Here is a 20,910-nt window from a genome sequence, read left to right on the forward strand (position 1 = left end):
GCCTTATAACGATCCAAACAGCATTGCGAAATTTTAACTAAAAATAGAAACCTGATATTTTTAAATAACTCTTAGCTCCAACTCACCAAGCTGATTTTGTTTGAACGGAAAAAGCAGGCTCCAACTTTAAGTTTCCATTGTAATTAACGATTACAACACATTCCTCTGCCGTATCAGATTTAGCACCTCATTAATGTGTGTGGTATTTTGCTTGTATGGCACAGCTGTAGTTAAAGTTGAATTAGTGTTTCCATTATAAACCCATGTTTTCAAAGGTTTATTACTCAGACACACAAGATTTAGGCTGAAATGAAAACTGCCATCGAGCATGTCAGCTGGGAAGCAATTTTTTGTCTTTCAAAATTTGTAAGGAACAAAACACCAAAAAGAAAAAAAAAAAAACAACCAAGCCACCCTGTTTAGTAATAATTCACATTTTAAAAGGCACTGCAAATACATGTTTACATGATAGCCTGTGACAGCTCTATAGAATGTCAACGCCTACATATTCCTGCAAGATGTGCCATCTCAAAAACTGAAATAAAAGCCACATTTTCACACTACTTGATGGGAGGGGAAGAGAAGGGATAAAAGACTTAAATATAATCTTCATGAAGAAAACATAGTTTAAAAAACAAAACAACAAAAATAACCACCATAATCTTTGCATAGAAACATTAAAGTCAGAACCTTTAGCAGGAGGATCTTTCAGACACCATTTGCTTTTTAAACTTGTTGGTACCATCAGCCTGATCTTGGCTCACTAACAAATTTAGCAAGAAATCAATGAATACCACTGACTTCACATTTGCCTGTTCAAAAAACCTGGACTCTTCAAGTATGACAAAATCTTACCCCTTGCAATAGTCAAGTGAAACACAATGCAAGGCAAAATGTGTACCAAAAAAGCTCCAAGGGCTCCAGGCTTTGCAATTATGCCCTTCTACAATTAGCTTTATGAGTGAACCACTAGGAAGCAGAACTTTTAATTGCAAGGCTTCTGAGGCCACTTTCTTGGCTAATTGTTTTGATGACTCTACACTTATGATATGCAAATTCACCAACAAATATACGATGAAATCACCAAATTCCCATTTACCACCATTAACAGGATGGATGCATCTTCTGGCAGCTAAGAAAAATTAAAATGTTATTTTTATAACAGAGTCAAATTCCCCAATGGGCTCTTTCACAATTATTTTGTCCCTAGGACTCATGGGTTTACTCAAGACATAATGTTTCCAGACAACAACAAATGCATGAAAGAGCATATAATAGCTACTGCAAGAAAACCAGGGCAGGCATATCCTTCAGGAGCAAAGGCAGTGCCGTTACTAAGAATTATTCACATTTTGTTCTTAACTGAATTAACAAAACACTCCCATAACAGAGAGAGTGATGAGTGCACTTTTTTCTAGTGTTGCCCTCCATTTCTCAAGAGAGTACTCCAAACAACAAAGATAATGGAAGCCTGGCAGCAATTGTATATCCATTTGATCAAGTTCTGGAGGTTGCTCCAGTCTATCCAAATCCCTGCTGTTATCCAAACAAACAACCTGAGACACAGTAAATACCTCTATTCTCTCCGCAATCAAAGTCTCAAGAAGATTCTGTACATCAAAGGTGGTGTCGTATTGTGATACTCACCCAGGCCATCATGAATCTAGACTTCTCTTTGTAATGTTTTCTTCTCCCTTCTTGTTCCATGCATGAGAACCCACCTCTCTTTTCAAAGCAGAGCTTCCTGTTGATGCAGAGAAGGAGGTCTGGAAGGAGGACAAAGAAGACTCCAACCGCAGGCAAAGACCCAATGGCCTCAGAATTATCTAGAGAGAGAAATTTACAAAGAAAGTATCAGCATAAATGGGATAAATTACTCAGAAAAAGATATGCTTAATGACATCTTGGACTTGCGTTAAGTGGTTAGAAGATCCACATTGGGCCAGTCTTTTGAAAACATCAACAGCAAGTTATATTGCACACCAAGCCAGATTCTGATGGAGGTCTTCATTTTCATCACATGTGAACATCAGACTCTTACCAACTGTAATAAACTTTCATATTAGTGCAGAAGTCCACTCGTTTCAGGAGAGAGGCTGTCGATCTATACTAGCTATGAGGATCCAGCCAAGATAGCACCATTGGCCTTAAAGCATTTCTGCACAGCTTGCAGTGAGTACTTAGGGCAGACTGTGGGGAGGATTAGCTCCAGGTGAGAAGGTCTCAATACCTCCTTTTCAGTTTGGACGTTTTTCTGTAAAATTATCTGACTACGCTGTAATGGCAGTCATTAACTGCATTACTTCTACTAAGAAGAGGCTAATGTCTAGTCTATGAACCTTGTTAATCTGTTACCTTACCCTTCAGTAGGAAGTATATTACAGTACCACATAATTTCCAGTCTTTGTTGCAGAGGGCCAGCCTCCAGCTGAGGTAATTCAGGTTAGCCCCCCTGGTGTCAGTTTTGGCCATGTATAGCAAGCACAGTGGATATGCATCAGCTGACAACCTAGTCCTGTACCTCTACATCCCTATGTCAAATTGTAGAGAAACAGTCTCATTTCAATTTATCAGATTCAGCTGTGCCAGTAGGTCTGCTAAAAACCGCAGGCGCCAGCAAAAAGCTTTTAAAGCCATTTCACCTCTCTCACACATATCAAAATGCCTAAACAAGGGACAAACACTACATAGATCACCCACTGTGGATGGCAAGGGCACACGTCAAAAAACGTAAGTACTGTCTGCAAAAGAAAAAAAAAAAATTGGCTTGTTATCCTAATAATTACTTCACCTAAGAAGGGGTAAAGTTCAGTTGTCCGATTCAAATCAAAGATCCCATAAAAATGAAACAGCAGCAGCACCAGTGGCACACCAGGGATGTCTGTGATTGCAAAGCTACAGCTCATAGATGAGATGAGCAGGAGGAAAGGATGTAAACAGAGCCAGCCCTGCCTGTAAAACATCCCACTGGGAGCTTACAAAACTTGACTCAGCAAAAGGCTCAAGCTAGAAGAGCTGAACCATCTCCAGTTACAGCCCTGAGAGCGCTCACCAGGACTATAATCAAGGGGAATTTGAAAAAACTGATTTCCTACAAGTCGACGTGCCTTAACTGGAAACAAAAATCACAAATGCTTAGCAGCAGCCCACATACAAAGCAGATGAGTGCTGGATGCCAAATCCAGCACGATATGGGCTACACAAACTCAGGAGCTGGCTCTGATCTTGCTCACTCCAGCCTGTGGAGGGAACGTTAACACATACTGAATTATGTAAACTTAAATGACAACACAATCAAGTCCACATTTGCCTTGCTCTCTTCTGCACAGCACAGTTACTTCTCTAGCAAATGCACCTACATTCCCCTTGTGTCTCCCCAGCTCAAAGCACGGCCTAAAAAGACAAGGAGTCTGGTCTCCCTTTTGAGGCTGAAATTTGCCCATCTCCTCCCCCACATCCCAACCCAAGGAGCAGGGCTGGGGATGTGAGAGCAGCTGAGTGATGCACCCACTCCTGCTATTTTCAGCTGCTGAAGTCACCACTAAGTGCCTGCAGAAACCAAGTATAAATCAAAGGAGCTGAGCAGAAATCAAAGTCACCAGAACTCCAGAATATATACAACAGCCCAGCTGGGTGCCATCTATGACTCTTCCTTTTCTCGAGCGTAGCTTTGGCAGAAAAGAGGATTATCATCTCTACCCTTACCATACAAATACAATACAATACATCTGGGATCATCACATCTCAATAGAAACACTTATGTGCCTCCGTATGAATGTATGCGTTGTGTGAAGCTTAGCTTAAAATCTGCAGATTTAAAATGGATTCGTAGCAAACCGACAATTATGTTATGAAGGCTCTCTGTGAGCGATTTCATTGCAGAGAGAGTGATGTGGAGGGGTGCAAGGACACTGCTGTTCCTATTTATTAAGCCATTTCAACAAACCTCAGCTCTAAGCCCAATGAGATGTCATAGTTTACCCTTCTCAGACAAGAATGAAGCAAGCTACCAATATTTTTGAACACCAATTGCCCACCACAAGCTCTGTAATGCTACATGACCCCCAGCCACAGAAGTTTCCAAGGTACCCCTTTTTCCAACAGTCCTGTATCATACCTTGCAAAATCCCAGAGGAAAGAGCAGGCATCCTGAAAGAAAGTTCAGAGACCTATTACCATCTGCTGCCTACACGGATGCAGTAGTATAGTGGTGTAGGACTTGAGACAATCCTTGAGGCTTCCCCTACTCTTTGGGGGCAGAGTGTAAGGCATCTCCTGTACAGACTGTTGATACAGCACCACTCATCTAAGGAATGCATGCTCTATTGCAAGAAGGTGCCTGGGGATTCTGCAGCATAGGAGCTCATGCATCTGGTCACACAGCTGTAAGCAGAAGTTTTCTCTCCCTCATACTATCTGTGCCAGATACTGGAGGCTTGTGCCATGGTATCTCTGAGGGAGGGATGTGAGATTTACACCTGAGCACTGTCTCACATACGTAGGTTGAAACATTACAGTCTGAGCACCTGGCTCCCGCTGGAAGCACAGATTCCTCTGTGTTGGAACCACGCTGGCTCTCTGCTCCTCTGCAATCAGGAAGAAATGAGCTGCACCTGCATATGGTCCTAATGACATGTCCCAGCTCTCCTCTCTGCCTGCAGCTGAAGGGATTGCTCTGCAGGATTGAATCTCCAGGCTAAGACTATGCCTGGGAAATTATTTCAAGACTGATTTGGGCTAGAGCTCTGCTCTGGCTTGCAGGAGGATGTCTGGACTTGGGAGGGTGCTGAGGGGGAAGAAGAGCAGAAACACACACATGACTTGCATTACAGCATTGCTGGAGCGTGTCAGAGCTTCATGCATAAGTGAAACAATCAGCCTCACAGCACTAGATGGAAAAGAAAAAGTAGTGTGGTACTGAATTCCTGGTTCACACTCTGGGCAACCAAGGCTAGGGAAGGAGTGGGCCACCGTGCACTTTGAGACATGTACAGTCCATTCAGCCTGTACTTTCTTCCACTCGTTCATGCATTTTTAAGCTAAGTAATCAATGCTGTAGATATCCTCATGCAGTGACACAGTGAGCCCACGTGTTCTGCAGTCCCAGGTGAGATTGGAAGCCAGGAAATGCTGTTGACACACCCAGCAGGTTAAGGACAAGTATAACTGCATGCAATCCTGCATGTGCTCTGCTGAAGTACAAAGCAGAGGCACAATGGGAAGGGCCCCAAGCTAGGAAAGAGATCAGAGACAAAAGGGAGGTAAACATGTGGCATCTGGCAGAGGACACAGAGGGCACAAGATATTACAATGCTGTTCCTGCTCTAACAGCTTCCTCAAAGCCACCTCCATGCTAAAAGATGACCACAAGGCAGAGTCTGCTTGGAAGAGCAGTAGAGAAGTATTGGCCACACTGTGACAGTCATCATATTCTGTGATCATATCCAGCTGGTGCTTGCTTTTCAGCAGGTTTCACAGCAATTCATCTAGCCTGCTGGGCACCTCCAAAGAGTCCATGCAAATGAATGGAAGTACACCACAGATGCTCTTGAGAGTCCGCTATTAACAAAGCCTTAATCAATTCAGCTTTGCAAGGGTTAATTTTTTGCATAAAATCCTATTCCAGGCAATAGCTCTTTAATTCCAATTGATACAAAGCTTCCTGCAATAGGAATGTTTACTGGTACTTTTTAATTACGAAAAAAACCATAAATTGTCTGTTTTACTGTCTACACTAATTACATTTCATTATATATTTGGAGTAAGCTATGATTTTCCTGCTGGTTCCCATGACATTTTTCATTATCAACCACTAATTGTCTAGCATGCACACTGCATTGTGAACCAAGTAGGCTGATGTGTGGGCAGAAGTTCTAGCAAAAGCTGCAAGGCAACAGAAGTGTACGTTATTATTATTGCTATTATGATGTATTAGAAAGTTTCCACCTACATGAATACCTACGTATCCTCTTCCCTATCAGCAATGTCACAGCACAGCAACGCACAGGAGTCCATCTGTAATAAGCCTCATGCTTGGCAATAATCAGCAGCTACTGAAGGAAAGTTATCTGGGGTGAAATGATGACAGCAGTCCTACTGCAAGGGCAAATTCCCTTCTGGGTGCAATGGAAACACCAAGAAGGTTTCTCAGTCACTTCTACTCATTGCTCAAAGCACATGAGCATCAGAATCTAAGGAGTCAACCTCCCCACGCACAAGGTCAGGGCTATAAAGGAAAATAGTGCCATAAGTGGATTCCTAGTGGAAGAGGATATATGGCTAATGGGATCTTTCTGAGGGTGCATGAAAATAAAAAGCTTAAGGGTCTTCATGAGACACAGATAACGCTGATTACAGAACAGGAAAATCTGTAATGAATCTGTATCTATGCAAACTGAGAAAGTGCCACAAAGGACAAAGCAACTCATTGCATGCAGCATTTCGTAAGTTCCAACTGAGGTAGAGTTTTAAGAGCAAATCCTTCATATAGGAAAGTGCTAGAATAAGGAGTGCATGATCACTGCTCCCAGGATCATCCTTATCAGTCTTGGACAGGTGGCAATTCTATTCATGTGCACCACACACACAATACACAAACACTTCAGAAATAAATGTGTGTTTTCACAGGATTGCAGCTCTTTCCTGATATCTATATCAAAGGAGACAAAGCCTGACCCTTCCTAACAGCACTGTGAGGGAACAGTTGTGCAACTTTTTCTCTTCTCCTCAAGGTGATCCACAAATACGTTATCAGAAAGGCAATCAAATTTCATGGGGCACTGTAGCAGCAGGGTAAAATTCCCACCCAAGGCAGGAGGACTTGCCCTTCATCAGGGTTCAAGTTTCACACACTTTATTCTTATGTACTGGTTTACAGATAGCAAGAAATGAAAGTTCTTCTGGTTTTTATATAAGGAATATGAAGGACTGAAAGATACTTTTGACCTGACTGCATTTATTAAGTTTGACTGCAAAATTGGATTGAACGAAGTGTGAAAAAGTGCGGCCATCTATAGCTGTTGCTGATGTGCTTACAGGTCACCTTTAGAGATTTAAGCAGCCTTATGGCATAAGACAGAAGCATGCAATTTCAAAGGTTTTTGAAACAGTACAGCACCTTTCTTTCCCTTTCTTCTACAACCCACACAACCGCAGCATCCAAACAACTTGCAGGCCTCAATGTGTTTATGCCCTTAGCAACTCTGTGTACCAGTGAAACACTGACACAACTACCCCACAGAATGGTAATCACAGCACACAGTGAACAAAAAGCAGTAGAGTTTAGGTCCAAAAGAACCATCAAGAAAAGTCCTGCTGATCTACACAGACCTTTTAGTGTCTAGACCCAGGAGACAACTTAAAGGCCTCACTGTGGCCTTCCAATACTTGAAGGGAGCGTATAAACAGGAGGTGGAACGGCTGTTTATGAGGGTGGATAGTGATAGGACAAAGGGGAATGGTTTTAAACTAAGATGGGAGATTTAGGTTAGATATTAGGAGGAAATTTTTCACACAGAGGGCGGTAAGGCACTGGAACAGGTTGCCCAAGGAGGCTGTGGATGCCCCATCCCTGGAGGCACTCAAGACCAGGCTGGATGTGGCTCTGGGCAGCCTGGGCTGCTGGTTGGCGACCCTGCACACAGCAGGGGGTTGGAACTCGATGATCATTGTGGTCCTTTTCAACCCAGGCCATTCTATGATTCTATGAACTTCTCCCATAAACTCACATTTTACTTTTCCCAATACAATGTCTCACATTCTCGTTAGAGAGAACTCTCCACCCTTTTTTCCAAGCCAGGCTTACTGTTTTCAGGCTAGTAAATCTCAAAATTTGTGAGATCTCCCACCTCATAAAGTCTACTATAGAGCTTACTATGTAATACTCTGCAGCCACATTACTTTCTCTGCAGCAGAAATGCCACCCTAATCTTGAGCAATGCTCCTGTCAATGTTTGAGACCAAGCAAACTGTTCTGTGAAATATTCTGTCTTCAACAGAAGGCATTTTCTCATTAGAAAGGATGAAGTATTAGTTTTGCTGGATGTGTTTCAAACAACTCCAGGTCAAATCAACAGCAAGTACATTGTGTTTGCATATGATGATGCCTGATGTTCTGCATTTAGAAGAGTCCTGGCTCTCACTCCATTTCTCAGCACACACACAGAACAGATACAAATGAAAAAAGGAAACAGAAGCATGTCATAATGGACAGGAGAGTACACATGTCATCTAATGGAGGTGACTCAACTAACTGCCGAGGTCTCAAAAGGATGATTCAGGGAATAATTGTTAATCTTATTAATAACCTTAGAAAATTCAACGTGGCTTTTAAAATACACTGAAATTAACAAGACCAGGGAGACTGAAAATTGGAGCAGCACAGCACTTGAGTTGCCATTCACAGACTTGAAGTTGGTTCCCCTATGTACCAGGGCTGAGAGAGTTCAGCAGAGACAGCATGAGGAATATTGTGGTACCAACCAGGCCTCAGTTCTCCTGCACAACCACTGTTCCCTACCTCAAACTACAACAGGAAGGCTGTGAGACCCACACAGACTGAGCCCCTTGCCTTGGGACACGGGGAGCATTCAGCTCAATCTGACCCCAAGTCATCCTTCTGACCAGCTTCCTCATATGTATACACCTTCCTCAGACCTGGTTTGGTGTGGGAACGTCAGGCAAACAGTGGTAGGAAAACAGGGCACAAACTTTTAGTGAGAAACAGTCTTACTTGCTCAAGAGTCAGAGATGGAATAAAATATAACACCTAGATAATCCCTCTCTTTCAGGCTTTCACCAGGCCAACGTTCATGAGCATTTCAGGCTGGGCAGAGTAGCTGGAACCTTTCTGCGTGCCCCCACTATCTATAGTGGTCACACTGCCTACCTCCCATTGAACAGCTGTCTTAAACTCTTTTCTTCTTGATCTTTTGTGCTAAAACCCCTCAGACACTTTCACCCTATAATTTTTATCCCAAATGAAGAATCCCTGTAAAGAAAAAAACAAGTTTTTTCTCAGAGTTGAACCAACATCTGAGATAACCAGAGTGAGCTGCAGCCTTCACAACTTTGCCTCAATGCTTCTCCAGACCAGCAACGAAAAACTAGAAGACAGAAAGTCCTTTTCTTAGACTCCCAGTAATTTGAGATCAGCGTTAGGGAAAAGACAAGATCTCTAGAAAATTGTAACAGACTGAGTATGTAGGCGAGTGCTCTACCTGCTATGAGAACACCCTTACACCCAAGCCTGTGCTCTGTCGTTTCCCCTCTATCTCAATTCTCACCCTAACCTACAAGCCAATCTCAAACTGTTTCACACACTGCAACAATTTTCCACGGTAAAAACAGCCATCAGACAGAGCAGTGAGGGGACTTGGTGGTGGAAACTTTCAACTAAGATGTAGAAAAGCAAGAAAAAGACTGCAGTGATAAGTATCCATACAATTTGGATTAGATCAACTGTAATAAGAAAGTGAGTCCCTAAAAGACAATCTTCTGCTTTCATGTTAGAGATGAGACCCATATTCAAATTCAAGTCTGAACCAAGTAGGGCAGAGGCTTAAACTGGCAGCTTCCATGTGTCCTTTGCCTTACCACCAAAAACCTACTGCTGTGGCAAGAGACATCTGGCTTCTCCTGCTGTCTCCATACCCTGCCCCATCCTGAATAAGGACATAACCTGTATTTAGGAATGGTTTTTCAAGGTGTTTTTCTTAGAAAAGTTATAAATTTTAACAAAATACTCTTGTCTGTGTGACAAGAATACGTTGTCTCAGAAATTCCCAACCAGCTTACTACAGGTTTGCCTTTGATCATGCCCCAGGCTTGTTTTCAGTCACAGTACAACTCAGAGTTGATAATCATATACATTTTGTCACAGCTGACACCACTGCCTTTCTGGTAGAAAGGGAAGGCTTGGGCTGTCAGTCTGCCACCTTCCTTGAGTGCTGAAGTCATGCTTTTTTTTTTTTTTTTTTTTCTTTTTTTTTTTTCTTTTCCTTTAAAGACAACTTCTTTGTTGCCATGGTATCACTAATGCGGTATTTTGAGACAGGGAAAGAATATAACTGTGCAACACCACAGTGACACATCTATCAAATGCCATCCTCTCAAAAAAGGATAAATAAATGTAGACTTGTAAAAGCTCCTCTACCCTTTCTAATTTCTTCTTCTCATCTACAAATTGTAGTCTACAAAGGACATGTACTGGTTTTATGACAGAGAAGGTCAGAACGTGCATCTCAGCAAGCAGTGCCTAGGCTTATTTTAATTCTCTTTTCTCCCCATGCTACATGACACCAGCTCAGGTACACACACAACAGAATCAGAGCACCTGCGCTTTCAGAGAATGCCAGCCTGGCTCCCTGTGTTAGACCATGCAGTGAGCGCTTCCTAATTCTAGCCTGCACACTTATTTTCTTCTGAACTAATAAGGTATCTACTGCTGAGCGCAACCCACATTTATCTCAACAGTAAGAAAGACCAAAAAGGGCACTCTGATGTTGTTTCTCATACACCACCTTCAACTCACCAGGTGTGTTCTTGTTAGCCCTGTATCACGTCTTCCCTATCAACTCCAGAATTACTTTAAAGCGATCTTTATTAGCACAAGTCCTTACACACTCAAGGAAAAGGAGAATAACGGAAGGAAAACTTATACAAGCTGACTTCATCGAGGTTTCTGCAACAGAAGAGGGAGTGGAGAACAGCAAGCAAAGCACTGATGGGAAGTTAAAATGTAAAGATCAACTGTATGAGTTGAGAATTCAACAGTAAGCACGGAGCTCTCTAGCAAATGGAAATACGTATTTTACATTTGGGAGACAGAAAAACGGGGAGAGGAGGAAGGAGAAAGGAAGATCTTTGTTAATGCTTCCCTCTTGTTTGGGGAGAAAAAGTTGTTTCCACTTAGAACTGAAGTGCTCTCACCACTTCAGAGAGGAATCTAATTGGGATCTTTATGTTGTCATGTACTTATTTTTCTCACCCACAAAACCTTGTTCTTAGTTCCACTGGTGACCCAAGGCAGAATGACTCACCACAGTAAAAGGCCGGACAACAGCTTTCTTTATTTTTTCTTTTTTTTTTTTTCCCCCTCAAAGACCTAAATAAGCTCTACTCCATCAATTGACCAAGGACGATGCAGAAGTAAACCTCTCACTGAAGGCTGTGCGTTGCCTTGGCAACCCGTCTGATCTCCATTGCTCCAGGGACTGGAAATGTGCTGCCAACAGAAGATTTCAGCTAATCAAACCAAATCTCTTAATACTTACACAATTTCCCATCTGCAGAGAGCAGGCCATGCGCCCACAGAAAACAGAGCACCCTCTCATCACCTTCCTGGCTCCTCCTCGACCTTCTTGTTAGCTCCTGGTAGGCCACAGACACCTCCCAATTGCTGCTGAAGGGGATGAGGGAACAGCAAGAGGCCACAATATGTTGGATACTCACATGGCAGTTGCAGACCTGCACACAGCATATGCCTGGAGAGCCTCCTGGGAAGCCATGAGGAGACCATCTGCTCACTGAGAGCAGTTAATAGACAGCAGGACCCTAACAAGGTCCATGACTGCTCTGTGGCTCAATTCTCTCTTGAAAGGAAGATTATTTTCAAAGATAGGTAATACTCACCCCCAACAAGCCTGGAGCCATTTGTTACAAGAGTGGCCTTCTCAATCTAACTCATCTCTTTTTCAGCTCCCTTTAAACACAACCAGGCAATATCAGCAGTGGCAATCTGCTGATCAGAAAGAAAACGTGGGGCAGGCATGCATCACCAGCTCTTGACATTCCTAGACCAGGACCTGTTGTCAAACTGCAGTGCTGAACATCTGCATTATTACAAAACATCTAATTGGAAATGCTAAAAGGGCAGCTTAGGTACCTAATTTTGCCTTGAAAGCACAACCAGTATTTGACTTTTTATTTTTATTATTTTCTTTCTTAAGTAGATACATGACCATACCCTCTGCTATTCACCTAAATGCTTCCGTCTCATGTATTTAAGCCCAGCCACAAAGACAGACAGATGATCTGGCATTTAGGACAACCAAAGGGCCACGAAAAAGAGGCACAAATGGCACACAGAAGTGAATTTCTCACAGCCACTCTGCTGCTGAGACAGGAAAGTTTACTTGGTAGTGAAGAGACTCATGTCTGTGAAAACCCACCAATTACCATCTAACAATCCTCAGCCCTACATCACCTAACATGGCTCCATCACCATTCCACACAACTGCAAAAGTGAAATTCGAGAGTTCAAACAGCACAGACAACCTCGGCACTCAGGCTCTCCTTTTCCTCCGAGGTCATTCTATATTGCTTTGCAGAAGACCCACCACTCCTGGAAACTCCTACACTGAGATTTGTTCCATACACATTGCTTGCAGCCAGACTGAATCACTGTGTTGCCACAATTGGCGTGAGGGACCTTTAGTATTTTTTTGGTCCCACCTCCATGTGCAACCTGCACAGCCAGTTACTGAGCTGAGGCAGCAGCTGCTGAAGAATAGAATGGAAAAATTGTTGGCATTTAAATAGAGCTATGAAGCGGAAGAGTACTGCTCATACAGACAGGGTGTAGCTTCAAAGAAAGATTTTATTATGGAAGATTTCTAGGCCTCTAGCATTGACCAAGAGACCTACACCCTGGGAAAATATGTTTTAACAATAACAAAAGCCATTAAAATAAATGCTTGGGGAAAAATGCCAGTGGTTTCTAGATTCGTGAATTTAACAGAGTTAAGAGCTTAGCAAGTACTGCCACCTTCTACCGCATCACTGTGAAATTTTCTCTATATGCATTAGTATAACAAACTAATTAACTCATTACTAGGGCTGAAAGGAGAAGGGCATGAACTGATTCAGCTAACCACAAGCTCTGTAACAAAGGAGAGGAAATCAGGTTCAACAGGCAGAATGAGGTGGGAATTAGCTCATTTTAACAGTCAGGATACATGGGTGTCTACATGTGCCTCACCCCCCTGTATTCTCCCCGTATCATGTCTTCTGTCTATTCCAGGCACTTCTCAGCCTGGCAAAACTGAATCAGACTTGGACCCTAGCACTTATGCCCAAAACATGGAACATGGAAATCAAAAGTAAGGTTCTCACTGATGTTCTGGGGAGCAGGAGTGATCTCAGAAGAGAAAACAAATGTTGATGATGCTCAGAAGGCACTCTATTCCTTCATCCTTTACCGTAAGTAAATTAGGAGTATGTTAAACAAACTGAACCTTTGGGAACACTGCTAGCCACAGGCCTCCAACTAGACTCTGTGCCATGGATCACAGCCCTCTGGGATCCGCTGTTCAGATGGCTCTCAACCCATCTCACCATCCATTCCTGCAGCCCACACTTCCTGAGCTCATCTATCAGGATTTCATGGCATACGACATCAAAAGTTTTGCTGAAGTCAAGGTAGACAACATCCACTGCTCTAACCTCACCTGTCCAGACAGCAGTGATATCACAGAAGGCAACCGAATTCATTAAGCATGATTCCCTTCAATGAATCCATGCTGAGTCCTCCTGATCATCTTGACTTCCATATGATTAGATATGGCCTTCAGGATGAGCTGTTCCATCACCTTTTCAGGGACTGAGGTGAGGCTGACTAGCCTGTAGTTCCCCAGATCTTCCTTCTTCATAGAATCACAGAGTTGGATTGGAAGGAAGCTCCAAAGGCCATCTATCCAACTCCCCTGCAATGAACAGGGATATCCACAGCTAGACCAGGATGGCCAGGGTCTGATCCAGCCTTGTCTTGAAAGTCTCCAGCAACGGGGCATCAATCTCATCACTGTGCAACCTGTTCCAGTGCCTCATCACCCTCATTGTAAGAGATTTTTTCCTTCTATCTATATATTCTTGCCTCTTTTGAAGACTGGAGAAATACTTGTTTTCTTCCAGTCCTCTATGACGCCTCTCTTGATGACCATAACCTTTCAAAAACAATCAAGAGTAGCCTAGCAAGATGCCCATCAGATCCCATTCTCAAGATTAAAATGGAGAGCTATGCCACTTGAAAGACAAAAGGACAGCAAGAAGGGGGGAGGCAGAGGTGACTATTAACCAAAATAAATGGAGATTAACTAAAACAGATTTCACATATTTTGCGGGCTTTTGCAGTTCTGATACTTCAGCCCACGTGAGCAACCATCCCTGCACACATTCTGCAAAACACTTGACATAGCGGACCCCAAGAATGAAGTGCAGCATGATTCCTTAGATGTATTCGGACACATGCAGCCAAGGCCTGCTTACTATTTTATTTCGGATATCTTCAGCTATATTCTCCCACAACTATCATGCTACATTTAGACCCTTTTCTTAACCTATCGCAGCCACAAGTATCTGCAAGTATTGACAGCTTCCCTTGCACAGGGATCAAATGTACCCTCTGCTTAACATGAATGTAAATTCCCTGCACTCACATTACTCACTGTGAGCCTATAATTATGGTCTAACTACTGTTCTGCAGTAGTAGATTTTAATCTTAAGTGCCAGTAGGAAACAGCACAAAGTCAAAGCAGAAAACAGAAGAAAAGGCTAACTCCTATTTCATTATTTGCAATTTCCAAGACCTCTGTATTACCACTTTAAGAAAACCCAAGAAGCATGCAAATTCACAGTAACAAGAATTGTTGTAACTCAGGATTTACCTGTAATTGTCACAGAAGCAACAAAATAGGAAAGCTATCTTCTCACCAAGAAATAACCACAAATTATTCAAAACACCAGGCTTACCTAATTGTCCTTACATAAAACAGCAAAACAAGTCAAGCCAGCAGTGAAAATTCCCAAGAATACTCTTCTCACAAAGAATACATTTCAAAGCTTTCTTCCTGGGACAGGTTGCTAAATCCTCTGGACCTGCGGTGCTCACACAAGCAGGGCAAAGTGGGACAGAAACACAGCCCTGAGTGGTGCTCTTTCTTTTTCTCTGTTTCGTATTTGTTGACTTAATGACCCAAGGAATGAGGAAGGCTTCTGGTTGGTAAACATGTGACAGCCACCAAAGGAATGTTAGCCTGAGAAACAAGAGATAAAACAGCCAATACCACTTAACAGGGTTTTTTCAAAACTACCTTACATGTAGCTTTCCTGACCGTTCTGCAGCTTATGAGTGCTAGCTCTTTATTTGGGGGGAAAAAAAAAATAAGAGCCATTCAATTATCACAAAATTGAAACTGTAAATAATTATTCTCTCCTGTTCAGATACACATTCACTTTGCTGCTTAAATTCACATTCCAGTGATAAACACTTGGGATTCTCTTAACCTTTAAGGTACGTTAAAGAAAGCTCTGTGATACTTGCTGTGAGATCACATCCTGTTCTCACTATCCATGAAACTTCTGCTTTGAACACGGATTTTGGATGTACATTTGATTCCCCGAAGAAAAGTTACATCATTCAGGCCAAATTCATCCCTACCATCTCTGCTGTAAAAGTTCTCCCTGCAGAGAAATCAAACCTATTCCCTGCACTTTATTACTTACAGCAAAATTCTGTTTCTGGCATCTGTAATATCCCATTCTCACAAACAGCATGGAAAGGCTGCAGAATGAAAGTCATGCCATCTGAACACAGCTGCTTTCAGCACTCAAAGCAGGAGAGTGCACAGGGAAGCAGACAGAAAAAGTGAGGAAGAAAAGGGAATAAATATTCAGGAGGGGCTTGCAGACCTGGCTCCAGACTCAAGCCCTTTGACTTCCACAAGTCAACCTAGAGTTGCCATGCACGAAGCAAATGATAAGCTGCCACCCAGCCCAGGGAACCAGACAACTGCAGGCAGTATGCCTGCCTCCAGCGCTGAGCCGGCAAGAAACATCCCCACTGATCTAGGTGGCTGAAGATCTGCAGAGGTTTGACACAGCACCCAGGGAAACAATGCTCCATCCTTGCTGCAGAGCTAGATTCACATCAGAGCTTCCTCCTACTGATTATCCTGCCATTTCCTTATTTCTGAACTCTACCTTGAAACTTCCGCTGGGGCCCTTACCATCTTTTCTGTGGTAATTCACTTTAATTCATATTTCTCCAAAGTCCACCAGGCTGCCATATTTATGAAGGAAAATGGAAGACAACTCGAGCCTTTCACTCCAACTCCCGTGCTCTCAGCTTCTTTCTTTGCTCTCCCACATTAATTTCTTACTCTAAACTTTACTCCTGGGTACATCCTTTGTAACATTACAATGGAAAAAGTAATGCAGAAATACTGCTACAATTATGCTAGGAGAACAAAGCTCCCTTCCTTGTCTACTCAACACTTTCCTTTCACCTCCCACTTCATTCTTTCTCCCCCAAACAATTGTGCTGGGAGAGCTTTAGCAGAACCAACATTCAAACCCCTCTTCAAACAGACCCAGTTTTTATTAGTATTTGTCAACCACCAGCTAAACTGCAGCAATATTCCTTTCATACGCCGCTAAATGTCAAGTGGTTATTTTTAAAACCCGGACGGTGCGTGTTACAAAAACCTTTACACCATTATTTCAAAGACCAAGCATCCTCTGGCCGGGAATCACAGGCAGCTGTTTCCCTGGCGACACAGATTGCTTCCAGTTCAATGGCAGCTCCACACAGCCGCCTCCTTCAAAGCCCCATCAACTCTCCGCTGCCTTTGTAGCTCTGAAACAAGCCCCTCTCAATCCACTTCCCAATTCTCCTTATTACAGGAGCACTAGGCTTACATCACTCTGATTTATCTATTGCTGGGGCGAGAGCTCAGCCAGCCCTGGTGTGACCGGGTTACAGCAGGAACAAATGGCTTCCAACAGGCCCAGCTGAATGCATCTCTTCACACAGACACCTGCACAGTGCTCCTCTGCCCTGCAGAGCCCTGCAGAGCAAACAGCCCAATCTCCTGCCAGCCACCAGGGCAGGAGAAATGTCCGGACCCGTGGAGTCAGAGGAGGGCTGAGCCCACTCCCTACACAGGCTGTGTCTCACATGGTACTGATGCTGTCTTCCCAGGACGTTTGATGTTATCATTAGCACTAATATCTGCTCTTTCTGACCCACTTTATGCGCCAAACCTTTTTGTTCAAAGCTCTCCAGAGTCTCTATCATTAACACAGCACAGCACTGTCATTTTAGTTTCCTCATGAAACAGTTATCACTGAACACAGCATTCGCTGGAGGGGAACTGGGCTGACTATAATTCATATGCAGGGGAAGGAGGATTGCAGTATACCTGCACACAGACAGCAACATCTTACGCTTTCATTTTGTCCCCTACAGAAAAAACCTTCCTCAAACTCCCCCAAAGTTTGCAACAACAAATGCATCTCCTGCTTCTTAGGTTCAAAGCAATACTGCTCTTCTCCCTCTGGCGCAAACCTTATTCAAAAGAAATATGAGACAAAGGGAATTGATGAAACAGCCAGGCCCCTGAGGGTGCACCAGGACACAGGGAGTCAGCAAGCCCAGACTGGCAACCCATATGGAATGGACGGCAGGTCAGTGCAGTTCTCTTACACAGGTATGAACACAGCAGTGAAGAATACCAAATGAGCCTTGCTGAACTCTTTTGTGTCCGCCTGCACTCCCCTCCTCTGGGATAATAGCGTACAGGAGCTGCCCACACTGGAAGGAAGATGCCTGCAATAATTGTGAACTCAGAAATATTCACACAACACATTTTTGTCCAAATTGCATTCACTCACTGCTTGCTAACAGCTATAGATGATGAGTCCTAGATTCAAAGAAGAAACTGCTTCAGCAGAATCAGTGTACACATCATACAAGTGCCTGAAGGCACTGGTGCTTATGGGGGACTTCAATTATCCAGATATTTGCTGGACGACCAACATGGCCAGGCACGCACGGTCCAGACGGTTCTTGCAGTGCGTTGAAGACAACTTTCTGATGCAGGTGGTGGAGGAACCGACGCGGGGAGGGGTGTTACTGGACCTTATTCTCACCAACAGGGATGGACTTGTTAAGGAAGTAAAGGTTGGGGGCAGCTTGGGTTGTAGTGATCATGAGATGGTGGAGTTCAAGATCCTGAGTGGAAGAAGCAAAGCAATAAGTAGGATTGCTACCCTGGACTTTTAGGAGAGCCAACTTCCGGGACCTACTTGGAGCTATCCCGTGGGCTCGGGTGTTAGAAGGTAAGGAGGCCTCTGAGAGCTGGTCAGCATTTAAACAGCTCTTCTTCCAAGCTCAGGATTGGTGCGTCCCTGTGAGCAAGAAATCGGGAAAAGGTGGCAGGAGACCTGTGTGGATAAGCAAGGAGCTCATGCGCAAGCCAAAAGGAAAGAAGAAGGTCCATGAAATGTGGAAAAAGGGTCTGACCACTTGGGAAGAATATAGGAATGTAGTCAGGGCCTGCAGGGATGCGACGAGGAAGGCTAAAGCCTACCTGGAATTGAATCTGGCTAAAGTGATAAAGGATAATAAAAAAGGCTTCTTCAAGTATGTTAACAGCAAAAGGAAAACTAGAGAGAATGTGGGCCCCTTACTAAGTGAGAGGGGGGTTCTGGTAATGGGGGATGCTGAGAAGGCAGAGATACTGAATGCCTTCTTTACTTCTGTCTTCAGTGAAAAGACTCTCCCTCAGGTTTCCCACACTGTGGAGGTTAGCGAGAGGGTCTGGGGAATGGGAGACTTCCCTTTAGTCAGGAAAGAGGACGTGCGTGAGCGCCTAGGCAGTACTAAGGTCCACAAGTCCATGGGACCTGATGGGGTGCATCCACGTGTGCTGAGGGAGCTGGCGGAGGTCATTGCCGAACCGCTTTCCATCATTTTTGAGAGGTCTTGGATAAAAGGGGAGGTCCCTGAAGACTGGAGGATAGCCAATGTCACTCCAGTCTTCAAAAAGGGCAAGAAGGAAGATCCGGGTAATTATAGGCCTGTCAGCCTCACCTCCGTCCCTGGAAAGGTGATGGAACAGCTTGTGCTGGATACCATCTCCAGACAACTGGGAGAAAAGGAGGTTATCAGGAGCAGTCAGCATGGGTTCACCAAGGGGAGGTCGTGCTCGACCAACCTGGTGGCCTTCTATGATGCTGTCACATGCTGGGTGGATGGGGGAAGAGCGGTAGATGTAATCTACCTTGATTTTAGAAAGGCATTTGATACTGTCTCCCACGACATCCTTATAACAAAGCTGAGGAAGTGTGAGATAGATGAGTGGACAGTGAGGTGGGTTGAGAACTGGCTGACTGGCAGAGCGCAGAGGGTCGTCGTTGGTGGTGCAGAGTCTGGCTGGAGACCTGTAACCAGTGGTGTCCCCCAGGGGTCTGTGCTGGGTCCGGTCTTGTTCAACATCTTCATCAATGACCTTGATGAGGGGATAGTGGCCACCCTCAGCAAGTTTGCTGATGATACGAAGTTGGGAGGATTGGCTGACACGCCTGAAGGCTGTGCTGCCATTCAGCGAGACCTGGACAGGCTGGAGAGCTGGGCAGTAAGAAACCGGATGAGGTTCAACAAAAGCAAGTGTAGGGTCTTATACCTAGGGAGGAATAATTGCATGCACCAATACAGGCTGGGGGATGAGCTGCTGGAGAGGAGCTCTGCAGAGAAGGACCTGGGCGTCCAGGTGGATGACAGGTTGGCCATGAGCCAGCAGTGTGCCCTCATGGCCAAAAAGGCCAATGGCATTCTGGGGTGCATTAAGAAGAGCGTGTCCAGCAGGTCGAGGGAGGTGATCCTCCCCCTCTACTCTGCCCTGGTAAGGCTTCATCTGGAGTACTGTGTCCAGTTCTGGGCTCCCCAATACAAAAAAGACAGGGATCTCTTGGAAAGAGTCCAGCGGAGGGCCACAAAGATGGTGAAGGGCCTGGAGCATCTCCCCTATGAAGAAAGGCTAAGTGAACTGGGTCTGTTTAGCCTTGAGAAAAGAAGACTGAGAGGGGACCTGATCCAGGTTTATAAATATCTGAGGTGTGGCGGCCATAGCGGTGAGGCCAGTCTCTTTTCAGTGGTACGTGGAGACAGGACGAGGGGAAACGGACATCAGCTGCAGCATAGGAAGTTTCGCACGAATGTGCGTAAGAACTTCTTCACGGTGAGGGTGACGGAGCACTGGAACAGGCTGCCCAGGGAGGTTGTGGAGTCTCCTTCTCTGGAGATATTCAAGTCTCGCCTGGACGCCTACCTGTGCGACCTGGTGTAGGGAACCTGCTTTGGCAGGGGGGTTGGTCTCGATGATCTCTAGAGGTCCCTTCCAACCCCTACAATTCTGTGATTCTGTGAACTGCACTGCATTTCCTCAGCAAATACCTATAAAGTGCCACAGCACAAAGCACAGCCTGTATACCCAAAACCACACCTGAAAACTATTTGAAATGAGCTCATAAATCATTAATCACAAAAAAAAAAAAAGATTAGTTTCACCTATATCAACAAAAAGTATCAACAAAATCCATGTGCCTGCTAAGCCTATGGTAGAGAAATCTAACCTGGTTTGCTAAAGTACACAGAGAAATTGTACCCATTCAGGTTGTTACATCAGCTGTAATTTGATTAAGCTGTTTCCCTGTACCTACTCCATGTGCTGTCCAATGGCCAGGCTCACTACAACCTTGAGTACCTACATGCTTCACGGCGGCATTTTCAGATCCAGCCCTGACTTCTGCCACAAGTTTGGACTTTGGGGTTCACTTATTCCAGTCAAGGTCTCCCACTACTAATTCAACCATTTTTTATGTGTATTTGAGCAGTCCAGCTCACGGATATTTGCTAAGATTCATAGAATCACCACTGAGTTGGAAAGGAGCCTTTAACGGCCATCTGGTCCAAGTCCCCTGCAATGAACAGGGACACTTATAGCTCTATCAGGTGCTCAGAGCCCCATCCAGCCTTACCTGAGGTGTCTGCAGTGACGAGGCATCTACCATCTCTCTGGGCAACCTGTGCCAGTGTCTCACGAGAGCCAATGGTCTCTGTTCTTCCTTGCA

At 44.3% G+C, this 20,910-nt stretch overlaps 1 protein-coding gene across 2 annotated transcripts in view; it reads right to left on the reverse strand.

Moving 5' to 3' along the window:
• SYT16 (synaptotagmin 16) overlaps positions 1-20,910 on the reverse strand; it is a 98,764-nt gene that overhangs the window by 49,028 nt on the left and 28,826 nt on the right. The window contains exons 1-2 of one of the 2 annotated variants that reach the window (XM_085225795.1): positions 14,749-14,957; positions 1,648-1,826 (exon numbers count right to left, since the gene is read on the reverse strand). The gene's annotated coding sequence lies outside the window, so the exon portion shown is untranslated. Of the gene's footprint in view, positions 1-1,647; positions 1,827-14,748; positions 14,958-20,910 lie in introns of those variants that run through there. The other variant, XM_085225797.1, reaches the window with a different exon arrangement.

This window comes from Meleagris gallopavo, chromosome 5 (genome assembly GCF_905368555.1).
Source record: "Meleagris gallopavo chromosome 5, MGAL_WU_HG_1.1, whole genome shotgun sequence".
NCBI classification, from domain to species: domain Eukaryota; kingdom Metazoa; phylum Chordata; class Aves; order Galliformes; family Phasianidae; genus Meleagris; species Meleagris gallopavo.